Here is a 16,833-nt window from a genome sequence, read left to right as displayed (position 1 = left end):
TCATATTAAGGCCAGCCCAAATATCAGGTGTGTATCTGAAGACGAGGAACTACATATTTTACAGTGATACACCTAAGGGAAAAAAACAACACAGAGAAATGCTCAATCACAGGGCCTTGAAGATGAACCCTTTACAGAAGCTGTCTTTCCACAAGAAGTAAGGAATACTGAGTATTATTTTTGCAAAACAGTTGATAAAATTGTTGTCAGTTTTTAGTTGCTCCTCTCTTCACTCACGAGAATAAATAAATACTGGCAAGTTGTTGGGGCAACCTGACAGAATGCTGGGAGTAAATAAGTTGCAATGAATTAGCATTCCATCCAGGGGGAGTAGCAAATAATATTCCTAAGTGCATCATCCTCATACACCACATTTTAGTATGGTACCACAAACCAGCTAGTTGGGCTTAGTGATGTTAAGCTAGCCATTTTCACTGTATATATAAGGCTTACCATGGGAACTGGAGTTAAGGCCATCACAGGAACTGCTGGAGGAGGACAGTGGATGACGACTGGTGGGCAAGGCAGGCTACACCTGGAGGCAGATTGATAAGGTAGCCCAAAATCAGACAGAACCAGACGGCGGGCAGCTTCCATGGACCTCTGCTACATAGAGAGTAGAAGGGAAGAAGTAAGTATACAAAGGCTTTTGAGATGAGTATATAACATCCGGAGTATAAGACTAGTGTTGAATATCACAAAATGGTCAGAATCACATTCAGATATGCAGTTCCAGAAAATGTCTATGTCTATCCCATGGAAGGCCATCTGAAATTCCAAGGGGGTTGAGGGTGTCAAAAACAAAAGTGTTTCAAGTATAGTACAGAGCTGAACTGGATTTCCAGTCATGTGGGAGACCTAAACCAAAACAAGCCTTCCATTTTGGAACAATAAAATATCAGGTTCAAGACAGAACAGCATGGTCCAGACAGAAAAAGTCAGCTAGGACTAATCTTATCCATGCCAGTATACTCTTAAGCAAGTTCAGATAATACAGGATCTATTACAAGATTTAATGACTAAAAAAGAACTGCTGAGTAGCTCTTGTTAATTTTCGATTAAGCATTCATTCAACACTATACTTCAGCTATCAAGATTGTTTTTTTTTTCTGATGTTTATTTTGTTCTTGAATAAAATTTTCTTTTTATTTTTCAGGTTCCTTCATTTCCTGATGATCAGTTGTTATCCAATCAGCCACCACCATCAAACAGCCATTTCAAAGACAGACTGCCCCAGCTTGTCTTTCATCCATATGCTGACAGCTGTATCCAAGCCAGACAAGACTCTGAAGAAAAATCATGGTGGTGGTCAGTACAATCACTGTGGGCTGGGAGGGGTGGGTAAATAGAGCTCTGGATGAACCTTACAAAGCATACAAGCACACACTTTCGGCCAGAAGTCTACATACTTCTGATTTTGCTTAACTTAAATAGATAATCTAATTAGATTTACTAATGGGACCCTGGATGTGGGATGGCTCCTTCCTCTTGCCCTTTTAATTTGGGTTTCTTTTCAGATTATTCGACCAGTGATTGGAATTCAGCTTTATTTCAACTTCAGTCCAGTTCTAATTTGACTTCAGTCGACTTCTTTTTTACTTCAATCCGGCACTATTCGACTTCAAACTAACTTTATTTCAACCTCACTCTGGCTTCATTTCGACTTTACTCCGGCATCATTTTGTGACTTCATGTTCTTGTTGCGCTTTGACTCCCACTTAGTTGCGCCTAGGTCAATTATTCTTTTACATTTCACTTGACAGTCTACACACTGATAAGTGAAATTTTTTTGGTAAGGTTCAACCAGATGTTTACAGATGTAGTTTGTAGATAGTTTAGGAAAAGCTTAGCCTAGTTGTCAGTCATCTAAGTACTCACCCTAATGCCTTTTATTTTGCAAGGTTTAGAACTTGTGAAAAAAGCTTCCAAGATTGGCTTTTCAACTTTTGTTGGTCACATATTTGCAAATGGTTGAATCATAATTTTTATCTTTTTCTAGGGGTAAATTTTCATCAGTGTGACAACTTTGGAAAGCAAACAACCTCAAAATTTAAAGGCACTAGGGACATGGGATCATGGGACAAAGCACACACCTCAGTTTGTATTGGTTAGATAGGTAGCCTTTGATAATAACTGACAAGAATCATCTATCCAACCAAATGAGGAGAGGCAGCCAGCCATTTAGCAGAGTGCCCAGGAGTGCCAATCAATGAATCATTTCATATAGTTAGGAAGCTGCCAATGCAGTGACAGAAGAGGAATCGATGACCTAGACAAGAAGATAATCACCGAACAATAGGCTGTTTATACCATGATGTAATTTGACTAAAACAACCAGAGTTCAGTTTTTTTCCTCAAAATAATAAAAGATAGCGGTCCAATTACAATGAGCTAAACAAAAGCTACAGTTAGGAAGATACGAGTAGCAGTGGCAGGTAGACAGGCAGTATATAGTATTGTAGAATAATTTAGCAGTGGAAGAACAGGACCTGACTTGGAATGGAGATGTGGAACACCTGCGCAAAGGATTGCAATGGACGCCAACATATCATTGTGGCCTTGATTGCCTAGGTGTGATGACTTCAGCAAGCATAATGCCATTGAAGCTTCACGACTTGAAGACAACTCATACAACAAAAGCAATCAAGGTGAAACAAAATTTCTCTGCCCACATGTGAGGTACATATCTGATCATTATCATTATCCTTGTTGTTATCATGATCATCATGAATCCTGCTGTTTACTCTGTGGTGGAGCATGGGCAGCTGAAAACAACACAAGCGATCAAGACACAATAAATATGAAACTCTAAGTTTGTACAGCCACACATGGAATTCATGGCTTATCATCATCATCATCATCATTGCTGTCATTGTCATCCTCACTGTCATCATCATCATCATCATCATCAACATGATTAACCCAAACCTTTGGCATTAGATAGCTCACAGGGAAACCAGGTCTCTACATTCCTGTTGTTCCTGTAGCTGGAATTAGGGAGGTGAGAATAGACCACCAAGCTAGATAGAATGCACGTTGCAGAAAAATTCAAAAGGAAACAAACAGGGTGGCTTTGGATGGAGAACAAAGGACACCTGGCTGAAGATGGCCAAAAACCAGACTGTATCAAAGGATAGCTCTGGTGTCATAAAAGTGGGGCGACAAACGCATTGCCTTTGAAACTTTGTTGACTTTGTCAGTCATTGCTTATCCTCTAAATGCCATGTGCAACTACCTTTTTCTATTCTTGTTGCATTTGGGAGGCACAAAGCCTGCTAGGTTTAAAGCCTAGAGTTCTGTCTCATGGTACTCTTCCAGGCAGGCCTGGGATAAGCTAGGGCCCTTCCTTTTTATTTTATGGCCCTCCCATTCAGAGGAGATGGAATATTCTTAGTCATTTCCAACCTCTGAAACTGGAATAAGCACTGGCAGTCTGGAAATGTTAGCTGGATGGAGTCTTCTGACATGAATGCGTTAACATAGCATATTGTCTGATCTAGATCATCCAGAACAACAGAAAATGTGCAGCATATTTCTCTACTCCTGTCTTTGTTTGTTGAAAACAACAGCCAGTTGATGGCAGTGCTTGACAGTAAATCTGACATGATGTATCCCTGTATTACACCATAATTCAATTACCAGCATGTCTATTAAATTAAAGGTGTGTTGTGTTCTCTCATCCCTTTCCCAATCCAGCTTCTCCTGCTGATGCATTTCAGCAGCAGCTGTAGATATCTCACCATCATTTTACAGAGGATTTGCCTTAAGATAACAAAGTGACATCTTTTACCTGCCTGCATGTGATGAAAATTGGTATGATGCAACCCCTTGCTGCAATCACTAAATGCCACTTCTTTACCTGCACACCTACCAAAGACACAAGAGTCATACTTTGAGCCAGCTCTATGTGTCACACCTAAAACATTCAGGACTAAGCTGATCTGGATCAGCTAGCTGCTTTGCTAATCCTGTGACTATCAAGATCTTATTTGTCATAACTGAAACAATGCTTATGTACAAAAATGATCAAGGTCTTTTGCCATTGCCTTAAACAGTAGTTTAGCTGCCTTCTCAGATCTGAACCTCACTGTTGAGGACAAACACTCCCTCTGTTTTAATTCCCAGTTATATAACACACTTACATATCTGATTTATAGGTGTCTATCTTTCAGCTTGCAAATTTCACAAATTTGCATTCAAGACCTTGTTGGCTGTGTTTTGCTCCATTTGCTCTACCAAATTATCCTGCCCAACACACCAACTGTCAATGTTACCTCCAGTCATCAGTAACACAGTGTGTGCTTGTCATTAACTGGTGAAAAGAAATGTATATTCATTTACTGATATCCACAAATTGTAGAGTGATCCTGTAGCTTGTGACTTGCTTTAATGATTGGCAGAAGCCTCAGCTTCGGACACAAGGTCTCAATAGATCTTTACATCACCACCTTTCTGATCATTTCACTTACACATTGAGGATACTGTGTGTGGGCCTAGAATTTGGCTTGAGGCCAATCTTTCAACAAAAGATACAAGTAGACAACTTGGTTGAATTAGAATGGTATAATATTGTCAAGACTTCCTAATATAATAGCAAGTACAATGTCTTGTATTCACTGCTCTTGTATTCAAGCAGAAGATTAAGCAAAGGAGAATGGAGTGGGATACTGTCACAGGGAGGAAGAAAGCTTAGTAAAAAAATTGGAAAACAGATGGGAGCTTGATACACATTCTGTTCTGAACAGAACAATTAATCCTTCAGCAAATAATTCTTGAGTCCTTTAAAGCTGGCAAGCATCTCCAATGTCTTCCTGACACTTTTTGTGATGCCAGTGTTTCTTAAGTTTAGCCATAGCAGTGACAAGTTCACTGTCAAGAACCTCCCACACTGACTCTTCTCAACTGCAAACGTTTGAAGAAACATCTTTTATTTTTTCCCATTAATGTCCAGAAAGCCAAACAATGTGGGTCTTATTGTAAGATGGACGAAAGAAAACTATTCACATACAGAACACAACAACAAAGCACATACACTTCATACACGCTCACACTGCACAAGCCCAGCAATTCACTGGGGCACAACCCCCCCTACACTATCCCATGCCACTTAAGAGCAGGACTAGTCCTTTTGAAACAACACCTCTAGCTGTTCTAATGAAGTCCATGAGCTAGACTGTTGAGCACACAACTGTTCTAGCAGTCTCTGAGCCAAGTTTTCTCTCTTCTTTCATGCCTCAGTTTCTGACATGGTTCAGCAACTGGCGGGCCACCCTCCACAGGAGTCTCAGGCTGATGTGGAATTTCAGTGACTGGACTATCTGGGATATCAGTACCTGAAGAAGCAAGAATCAACATGCAGGTATCCTTGCAGGCATCAGGCTAGCATTCCGTGATTAGACAAGCAGGAATTTCTAACCATTCCAACTCAACCTCGCCAGAGTTTACTGGTGCACTTTGCATCTGGCCACCATTTCAAGCCACCTTTTCAACCTCATTAAAGTCAACAGGTTTTCTCTGCATCTGTCCACCAACCTCTGGTGATGATCTAGAAAGAGTCTCTTGAGGGGGAGAATGGTATGGTCTCAAGTAGTTGAAGTGGACCACTCTCTATTGTCGACACTTTCCAGGCTTCCTTCTGTCCTCTCAATGCAATAGGTAACATCAGATAGAGCCTTTATGACCCTCCAGGGACCACACCAAGGCTTACAAAACTTCTTCCTCCTGATCCTTGTTCACTTTCTGTACCTAAGCCAGTCTCCAGCACAGAACTGCTGACCATAGCATTTCGTGTCACAATAGGCTTTCTGATATTTCTGTGCTTGCTTGAGGTTTTTTTGCACTAGCTGCTCTGTTTCCTCCTCCTGAAGCTTCTGCTGAACAACATACTCTGAATATGTTTTTCCTGACCCAGAGAGCAGCAAGGTATCTAACTTAAGGGTAGATCCAAAGGCAAGATTGCCTCTCTCCCAAACATATGGCTATAGGGGGCAAATCCTGTTGACTCATGGAGGACCAGTGTCTGAACACTAGGACCATCCCTGGGAAGGAGCCAACTCCTCTGTGACCAGTATGACAGCAGTTTGCATCCACCTCCTTCAAGACACACTGACCTCAAGCCACTTCACTACTTAGGTAAGGACAGGATCCTGACTCTGAGTCACAAGAAATTAGAAAAGGGAGACACGTTCACAGACTGAACCCATGCAATATTGCTCTCTGCATCAGGGTGCACTGTTCCTTGCTCACCCCAGGGGAGGTGAGACAGGCCATCAGCATTGTTATGCAAACTACTGGGACGATGCTCTACTTCAAAGTCAAAGCCACTCAACCGTTCAAGCCACCTAGCCAATCCCTTAGGATTCTTTAAGTTCCTTAACCACTGCACAGCATTGTGATCACTTCTGGCGATAAAGTGCCTTCTAAAGAGATATGTTTCAAAGAGCTCTGAGCCCCACTCAAGGGCCAAAAGTTTCTTTCTTTTCTGGATTTGTTAGCGCATGTGCAGCAAATGTTATCACAGGCTATTTTCCACCTTGAACATGGGATAACACCGACCTCAACCCACTATCACTGGCATCTGTGTCCAGGATAAATGGCACCACCAACTAAGGAAAAGCAAGTATTGGGGCATTTTTCAAATGGCACTTAATGAACAACAAGGAATGAACCTCCACAAGAATCTTCAGCAATGAAGGATGTGGGGTAACTTGGAAGAAGAAGAAGAAGATGGCCTCCTGACATTCGGCTGTCCACATGAAATTGTCTCCCTTGAAATTGCTGTAGGAATTTTGGATATGTGCATATGTGAACAATACACATCATGGCAAGGTTATTCATGACTGCACAAAACTGCTACAACAGTTATCTCAACTATGCCTTCGTAGACTCTCTTATTACTTGTGGCTTCATCCTTCTGCAGAACTTCACCAAATGCAGATTTCACCTCATACTGATACAGAAGTAATATCCGGCCTGCTTCTTATATCACTTTTTTCTTTTTTAAATTAACATAAATACCACCACCCCCCCCCCCCCCCCCCACTCATTTGGTATCTGGTCCTTCTTCACTCCACACTTTTGAGTGAGAAACATTTAATGCAGCCAGGCCATCCAGTGAATAACAATTCATCCACTTATGACCACTGATATCTTGAAGGGTTGATGATTGCCAAAGTCCACAGCTTCTTCAGCATGTTAGATATCAGCTGACTCATCTACAGCCTCCAGGATAAAGGATTCTTCTAAATGATGCGTTGTTCAAGCTCTTTTTTTCAGTTGTCGGTAATGCACCATAATGACCAAATATAGATCTCTAACTTGTGGTTAACTAAAACATCAAGAATGCCATGTTAGGCATTTTCAACAGACAATGTTAATACCAGAGAATTTATGAAGTTCCTTTACAAGAAGACTTGGTTGACTTGAACAGTACAAGAACATCAAAGAGCAACCACGAGACTCTACAGTCATTGCTACCGCTGCTTAATATGCTTAACAACTTAATGGGCACAACATCTAACTCTGCTGCACAGAACCAGATAAGTTTACTGAACTGGTCTTGCCATAAATATGGTTGATACTTGCAGTGCACAGCAACCTGGTAAAAGGATCACACTTCTGGGACATTTTGGTCATGATGAGTCCTTTACAACATCTTGCACTCAGTTCTTTGAGTTTCCACTGTGGCATTTAGAAAATGCTTCACCCTGCCCAAGGTTAGCAACATTTCCTGTTGTTGTTGTTGTTATTGAATTGCACCACTAGATTGCAGTCATCCTTTTGAAAATTCTTGCTTGGATCAACTTCTCATTGGTTTCCACTCAGGGATAGGTCTCTCAACACTCGAATTAGTGGACTGAGTACTCATCTCACAAGATCATCAAGCATTGGAAGATATCGCACAACATCAAGATACAATGCCGAAGGTAGTCTTGTCAAATGGGATGGTCATGCCTGAAATATATGCTTAAAGGAAACCACTGGATAAGACCAACACATGATATTAGTGCGTGCCAGCCATTTGTACCGCTTTGGTTGTTTCTTTTGTATGCTTGTCATGTCATGTCAATGACGCATTTCTCTGGTAATGCTTATGTTGAAGCAGCAGTAATATCCTATGGCTGAAGGTCTGAGCAATGATATACAAGCTAGGTTTCTACAACCTGGCGTGAGGTATGTTGAGAGAGAGCAATCCTGTATGTTATGTTACAATGCAGGATGACTTCAGTGTCCAATTTTCACTTCATTTAGCAACTAAAAAAATTTTATCATTTAGTCTACTAGTAGAATACATTGTGGATTGTTTAAACTGTCATGCCTCATGTAAGTGAGGTTTGGAAAAGGTGTTGTCTTCCATTGTAATATAACATACAGTCGCTTTTACATTTACTTAATTTACATTTAATGTTTGTGTTAAATATTTGGTTCGACATTCGGTTTTTGGGTTGGCAAATAATCCAACTACAAACATCTGAAGGCTTGGTAACGACACTGTTTAGTTAGCAAGCCAAAGCTGACAGACAAATGCGAAGTCCATTCAGGGGCCCTGGGTGTTCTAATTTAAGTGTTGACTTTATTGACACTGGAACACTCTTGGCTTTCTCTGGATGCTAAATTATTCAGCTTAAGGAGCGCACCCCCTCATGGATTAATTTAGGTCCTGTGGATTTTTTGCATTGTAAAAATATTGTTGTTATTGTAAAAAGCATAGTACTCATGGCTCGTGTACACTGCTCATTTTCGGGAGCAAAAAGCGTGGCAAACACAAGAAGAAATCACAGAAAGTAAACAATGTAAAACAATATTGTAACTAGCTTAATATACAATACATATATATAGCTTATTCTTATAATAAAACTACCAAACACTGTGGTGTCAGTGTGTTTTTTTAAACCATCAAATAGCTTAAGATATATTACTTATAAGTAATAGATATGTTGAGTAGATACACAGTCATTCACATAAATTAGGAAAATCAAATTGTCCATTTTTCGGGGACGTGAAAATTTCTTTCTTTCATTCAGTGGGCCCACTTTCGGGGGCAAACTTCTGTTTTGAATCACTTGGTTCATTTGTTAATACTACATGTTCACTCAAATAGCAAAAATTGAAAAGCGTCCATTTTTCAGGGACGTAAAAATATTCTTGCTGGTTAAACAAGTTTTCGAATCACCTGATTTTGGCACATGTGTTTGGTCTTGAGCAGCGTTTTTTTTACAAGATCTTTGCTCAGCATTGAGTATTGCCACTGAAGATCAACTCTTTGGATCATCTTATTATGAACTCAAGGTAAGTTACAAATTATTTTCACCTTCCAGTTTGAATATTAACATCTTGTAATGTGTTTAGTTTCCTAGCAGAGTTCATTCTTAACTGCCACACCAAGTCACCAAGTCACCAAGTCAAGGCCAGCTGTTGTACACAATCACGCAAAACTAACAGATGCCTTTCATATGCTGCTGCTAGAATAACAGGAAAGAAACGGACAGATGGATCAAGAGTAAGTAAGAATCAGCACAACAACAAAGCAGTCTTGAGAAGTGTACAACAAAGCCAAGGTATGAACTGGGACAATTTAGAGCTTGTTTTTGGAGGACAAAAAATTCCGGGAACATACAATTTTAGCAAAGAATTGCAATAAATGAGAGGATATTGTCTTGATGTAGAACAAGATTCTCAGAACCTAAAGAATCAATTCTGGATTATTGTGGACATTTTCTTGACTGTCTTGGTGTACAACCAAATCCTCTCAACCTACATGAGTAAAGTGACCATTACAGGAAGGAATAAGAATGTGTGGAATTTACCCCAGACTTGCTGCATAAAACTGTTGTGTTGTTTTGACTGTTGAAAAATACTAAATACCTCTGCATTTTGAGGAGCTTTTACCTTTTAGGGAAAATCCAGGAAGTGTACCAGAAACAGCTTGAGAAGGCTTCATGATGCAGTCTTTTCTTGGTGGTGTGCTGTCCATTACTACTTTTGCTGGAAAGGTTGTTCCTCTCAGCATAAAACAACATCCACCTGAGATGACAACATTGAGAAGTGCTCTGTGATCTACTGTCTTAAATTCAACAACAATAGGCAGGGATTTTTATGTTTTCATATTGCAGCAATTTCTATATATTTTGGCTGATGCAGTGAAAAACAGAATTATTTTCAGTAGACTTTTGACCATGCTATTGAAAGGCAAAATGAAACGTACTAATGTTCCTCCATCTTGAGCAGTTTTGTACTGTTAGGGTGGTACTGACCAGTCACTGCATGATGAAGAGGTCCCTCTATGATATCAACATTTCTTACTGGGATCCACCTGTCATTCAGCTCCTAAATGTCCTTGTCTGCATAGAGAAGAGGCCACCGTTTGTTGATCATCCATACAAGAGGAAAGAAAGTAACAGCTGTCTATATGTGAGGTATGGAATTTCAACTTGTAGATTTGGAAAATTCTCTGAAGAGTTTGGGATTGAATATAATCAACAGAACTCTCACAATGTTAACAGGGAGGGAGAAACACAAACAATTGTGATTGATCAATACACCACTATCTTGAGCAGAGAGAAGTCCAGCTAAATGTCAACAACAGTGTACTGCTAGAGGGGATCACATAATGTCACCATTCTTTGATGTCCAGCTGTGTACCCAGTTTGCACTTGGAAATGAGAGTAAGTCCTAGTAACACACATACATTACCCCATCTAAATGAAACATTGTGAAATGATACTTTGAAGTGCTTTGTAGCTTTTAAAAAGCGTCCTATTTCAGGAGGTAAGGAATTGTAGGGTACTAATAAACTGTTGCAGGTGTCTCTATGTTTAAGATAGGGAATTTAGTACATTAATTTGTCTTCTGACACTATACTTACATGGTGAATAGAACCTGCATATTATGAAAAAAAAAGACTTCAGAATTTTGACAGGACAAAAGATCAGTACATTTCCTTTAAAACTTACTAAATGTATTCCTCTATCTTGAGCAGCTTTGTGTTTGAGTGAATATAGGCAGAATGTTCCAGCAGCCATACTTCAACTGCTAGATCTGGGAAGATTCCATGATGTCTGAAGCCTCTTTTCATATTGATGCTGGTCCAAATATCAGATGTGTACCTGAAGATGAGGAATATCATAAAGTAATATACAAGAGGAAATAGAGAACACAGAAATGCTCAATCACAGTGCCTTGAGGATGAACCATTTACAAGAGCTGTCATTCCAGAAGAAGTAAGGAATACTGAGTATTATTTCACAAAACAGTTTACAAAATTGTTGTTAGTTGTTAGTTGCTCCTCTCTTCACTCAGAAGAATAAATGAATACTGGCAAGTTGTTAGGGCAACTTGACAGAATGCTGGGAAATAAGCTACAATAGATTAGCATTCCACCCAGGGGGAGTAGCAATATTCCTAAGTGCTTGATCCTCAGAAACCACAGTTAAGTATGGTACCACAAACCAGCTAGTTAGGCTTAAAACGTTTTACTGTGATGTTTAGCTAACCATTTTCACTATGTATAAAAGGTTTACCAGGGGAAGTGGAGCCAAGGATATCCCAGGAACAGCTGGAGGAGAGCAGTGGATGATGACTGGTGGACAAGCCAGGCTACATGCCACCCGGAGCCAGATTGATATGGTAGCGGCAAGATCAGACAGAACAAGATGCTGGGCAGCTTCCATGGACCTGTACTCCACAGGGAAGAGAAAGGAATACATGTAAGTAAGTATAAATTAAAGGCTTATGACATGGGTATATAACATCTGGAGTATAAAACTAAGTGTTGAATTGAATATCATTACATGTTCAGAATCACATACAGATGACATCAACCAAGCATGAGGGCCATATTGGGAGAATATGCAGTTCGAGAAAATATCCATGTCTACCCCATGGAAGGTCATCTGAAATTCCAACAGTTTGGTGGTTTCAAAAGCCAAAGTGTTTAAAGTGGGAGGAGAGTGGGGTCAGAACCTCCCACTTCTCATACCATACCCAACTCTCCTGCTTCCTGTCCCCTATTCTCCATGCCCTCTGTCCCCCCTCCCCCATTTTAAAGGATAGTATGGAGCTGAACTAGATTTCCACTGGGAATCCCCCAAAACAACTTCCATACCAGTGGTAATGGTATTTTTTGGAACCCGAAAATATCAGGTTCAAGAGCTAACAGTATGGACAGGTCCATTATTAAAGGTCCAGACAGAAAACGTCAGAGGACCAATGTTATCCCTGCCAGCTGTATACTCTTAAGCAAGCTCAGATAAAATGGGATCTATTACCAACAAGACTTTATAACTAAAAAAATTCTGAGTAGGAACTTTACCAGGTCCAATGCTTGTTTGTGCCATAAATAACAAGGTCTGAATGGCTGATTTTTGTGATTTAAACCTGAAGGCTTTAGTTATGTCATAATATTTATTATGATCTGATATTCAAATATGATTTTCATCTGAATCTGTTTCAGGACTGTTGCTGATGCTGTCTGTTTGGACTGTAATTTCCAAGTGGAAATCTTATTACGATTTTACAACTCTTTTAAGAAATCTTTTGAGATCTTATTGGAATCTTATGGGAACTAATCAGAGAAAGTACTAATCTTCAGTCTTGTAAGAATCTTTCAAAAGCTTGAAATTATCTTACAAGAACTTCTCATAAAAATATTCTAAGAATCTTACAAGATCTTGTCATAAGTAATGTACAAGATCTTGTGGGAATCTTGAATGTTTTTATGTTTAGTTATATTTATCTCAACACATGCTATAAGATCAGTTGTATGAATCTTTCAAATACCTGTAAAACATTATTACAAGAACTTGAAAGAATCCTACACAATCTTATAGTAGTGTGAGATATCATATTAAAATCTTACAATAGTCTTACAAGAACTTGGAAGAATTTTGTAAGAATCTTACACTTGGAGGCTAAAATGTAAGAATCTTCCAAAATCTTGTAGGTATCTTGAACTTGTAAGATTCTAACGACACAGAAAAATATCTCTGAGAGACTCTGCAAGAATTGTACAAGAACCTGTGATTTATTTTACAAGGATGTTGTAAGATTCATGTAAGAATCTTATAAGAACTTCTAAGATCATATTATAAAGATTGTTAATAAGGGTCTTGTAAAATTCTTATCATGATTTCCACCTGGGTTTCGATCCTCTGGAGGACTTGCCCCACCTTTGGTGCCCTTGAAGGCTACCAAAGGCGGGGCAGACCCAAGGCAACAAAGAGGAGGAAAGCAGAAAAGGAGACGGAATCAGCTGGATGGCAGACCTGGAACGAGGTGTACGTCCCGACAGCCAAGAGAGTCAGAGTGTACATAGGGTGTTCACTTGGCATGAGGAAGAGTTGACTATGTAGAGATGGGTGAAAAGCAAGTAAGTGCTTTTAAAATTATCACAAGGTATACATCTTAAACTTAATTATCTCACTCCCCTCCAAAAAGTGTCCCAATATAACATATCATCATCTTGAAGGAAGGGTGGTAAGTTTTGTGATGGTGAAATGGCCGAAGTGCTGGGGTATCAAATCACAAGACCTGTTGTTCTTTGATGTTAAGAAATGTTTATTTTCTGAAATTCAACAGGTCATGAATGATTTCTCAGAGATTTTAATCCTTTTGGTAAACACCAAGAACACTCAACAGGTAAAATAACCCAGCTCAATAAAATATTGAAATGAGCATTCTGACTTTTAAGTCAGTATTGATGTGCTGATAGTGTAATAACGGGGATTAAATATTGTCACAGGATCACAATAATGACCACAACATAGTGATGGCCTAGGCACCAGACGAAGGATCAGTAGGATGACCATGCAAAGACCACCTGAAGCTGACGGTTCTCCACAGCAGGGAAAGAAAGCGGCATCAAGGCCTGGCAGATTGATTAAAATACAGTGGGAGGTGAGGCAATTAATCAAAAGTCTTGATGTGCATGTATGATATCCATCAAGTTTTAAAAGAAATCCGTGAAATCTTTCAAGTTTCAAGCTTTGGACTGAGAGGGCTTTACAGTAGTTTTTAATGGATGACTACTTGATATTTACATGTCAAAATCCTCTTCAAATCTACCTGCATTATAAGTAAATCATATTAAATATTAAATAATTATTAGGGACAACTAGAAATTTGAACAGTCTCACTTTTCATTAAAAAGGATCAACTCTAACTGTTGATTTAAATAATGAAAATTGTTATTTGTTTGCTACTGTTTCCAGGATCATTTCATCCAGCTAATGATGTCATCCTTACCATTAAACACAACTTCCACTGGTTTACACTTCAAGTGATTAATCTGCTGGAGAATTCACATCAAGTATAAATCAAACAAAAAGAGACAGACAACTTGCCCTGACAAGGAAGTGAAACCATCAGACAAAACTTATTAGTTACGTAGAGAAAGGTTAGTTGTGAGTTGAAATAATCTCAAATAAAAACAAACAGTGGCGTGGATAGTTGTTTTTGCTGGACTGAGTTTTCTGCCAGTTTTGTTTAAGTTACATGGACTTCAAACATTTGGTACCTCAATTGTCTTATTCAAGCATCACGAGAAAGACACTTACAACAGAAATACAGAGAGGAACTTTTAATCAGCAACCTTGAAATGTGGAATTGAAGATCAGACTTATCTACGTGGATCAAGAGAAATAACAACTAAGAAACTTACTCTGTTTTTAGTAATAATCTCATGGTAAGCTATAGCTAAATTATGCAAATCTTTGTGGCATTGTTTAGATCACTCTGACTGGTTGAAAAGTAATGTAAGTTTCCAAGTATGTACTAAGGGGGTGAATACAATTGGTGAACAGAAACCTTTGTGTTAAATGACTAATTTCATCTCAAGAGGATTTGTATCGGAAGCTGCAAGCTGAAATCTTAACCTCCCTAACCAGGCTGAAAGTGCTGCCTGGGTTGATATTCATCATATAATCACCTCCTTAACTACATGACCTGCAGTATGATTATGATGATTCAGTCACCAGTGAAACAATAAATTTGTAATAATCAGAAACCTCTGTGAGTTATGCATCAGTTGGACTTCGTTGAACTATGGAGCTACAATTGTCAAACCATAATGCCACATGGCAATACAACCCATAAAATTTGACCTTTCTTTTTATCTCAGATTCATTTCTTTAAGTCCTCATAAACCATTGCATTACACCAAAATTTTCCAAAAGTACACAGAAGAGTTTGGCTTGAAAAGTAATTTGTAAACCCAGTCATATTGGTCACTCACCAAATTCATTGATTTCACATTTATCTAAACAAGTATTTGCCTGTTCCAACTCAAGGAAGTGTTTCTCTTATCATGAAAGCAGGTAACTGTAGTTTTTAAACATTTGATTACTAATATCCCATGTTTTGATTTTTATTCATGAGGTCATGAAAACCTATAAACAAAGAAAAAATATATCCTGACCATTTAACTGCAAAATGAAATTGTCACAAATTTTTTTTGTAAATATTAAATATTAAGTTAAAATGCCAAGACGAGGCAAAGGAAGGATGCTGCTTAGCTTAAAGCGAATTAAGGCATGAAAATTAAACAATTGGTCATTTTGCTGCTCTCACATGATCAGACAAAAAATTACTTTGAGATTGGTGTTTTGGAGTCTTGTTAAGTATATATCCTGTGTAATGTAATTGAAGAGCTTGGTGCAAACAGGTCCATAAATTACCTTGCACATCACTGTACATGTATTTTTACCAGATTATTTAAGGACCTTGTTGCATACAGCCCTTCATTTACAGCCTGCCTTACAATGTGACCATATGAAACATTAAAGGAGTTAGTGCCCAACTAAAATTCAACTGGACAAGACCTCAGAATACTGATTTCAAAACAAGCTAGCATCATCCCTTTGTCCTCTCATGACAGCTAATAAACATAATTTTTTATCACATCATTTCCCCGGAAAACCACTTACCTGTGACATGTCCTTGAGTTGGTTCTTACAAATACAGTTTGAAACTGGCCCAGTGAATTGAATTGTCAAGCATACATTGTACAAATTTTTTATCAAGAGGTTTTCTTAACACAAAATTTACTGATCAGATTATTGCATACATCCTCATACAATCTCACAAGGGTGATGCAATGGTCTAGCTAGGACTACCATATTCATATGTTTGCCAATAATTTATTATTCAACTACTTTGTTTAAATCGCTTTCCAAGGCCTGCAACTGACAGAGGTTTCACAGTAACAATTATCTGTGTGTATGTGTTCCACACGTCAAGGAATGATCCTGCACAAGACCAGGTTTAACCCTGTTTCAATGAAGCTATTAATAATTAAGTATTCAGTTTTTAAAGCCTATAAACATATAGGATTTACATTACCAAAAGCGTGCTGGTCAAAGGCATGAGAGATAGCATAATTTCAAGTACATTTCTTTGTGTGAAATGTCACTTATGTTAAGAGTTTTGAGCTGCTTACTTATAGACAAAGTGTAAATTTATCAAAACATTTAGTGGGATTTAAATTTTTCTAACCCTCCTGATTACTTGAACCAATATTTTGCTCCCTTAGCAGAAAAAGGTAGGACAAATTTACCCTCAATTTATTAAACCTCCTGATTTTTTAAAACTAATTTCCATTCTTTTAGGGGATTGAGATTCCACTGTATTTTAACTGGCAAAATGGTAAAGATGAGAAGTATAGTTGACCACAGACCAAGATGATGTTTCCTACATGTGAAACAAGTCAAATTTACGGCAACTTGTGAATGGCTGCGTAGACTTGTGACAAAGCAATTTCTGAAATTATTATTTGAAGCAGGGTGATATTATTTTGTCACAGCCTTATATAAATTTGGCATTTATTTTGTACAAGCACAA

At 38.6% G+C, this 16,833-nt stretch overlaps 1 long non-coding RNA gene across 1 annotated transcript; it reads left to right on the top strand.

The window, feature by feature from the left end:
* The first annotated feature begins 11,173 nt into the window (after window positions 1-11,173).
* LOC145483374 (uncharacterized) lies at window positions 11,174-12,223 on the top strand. Its single transcript, XR_014048915.1, has 2 exons — window positions 11,174-11,219; window positions 11,514-12,223. It is a non-coding gene; the product is annotated as an uncharacterized LOC145483374 (long non-coding RNA).
* Window positions 12,224-16,833: the final 4,610 nt, after the last annotated feature.

Source organism: Orbicella franksi, chromosome 1 (genome assembly GCF_964199315.1).
Source record: "Orbicella franksi chromosome 1, jaOrbFran1.1, whole genome shotgun sequence".
Taxonomy (NCBI): Eukaryota; Metazoa; Cnidaria; class Anthozoa; order Scleractinia; family Merulinidae; genus Orbicella; species Orbicella franksi.
This window is presented reverse-complemented; position numbering and strand designations above follow the sequence as displayed.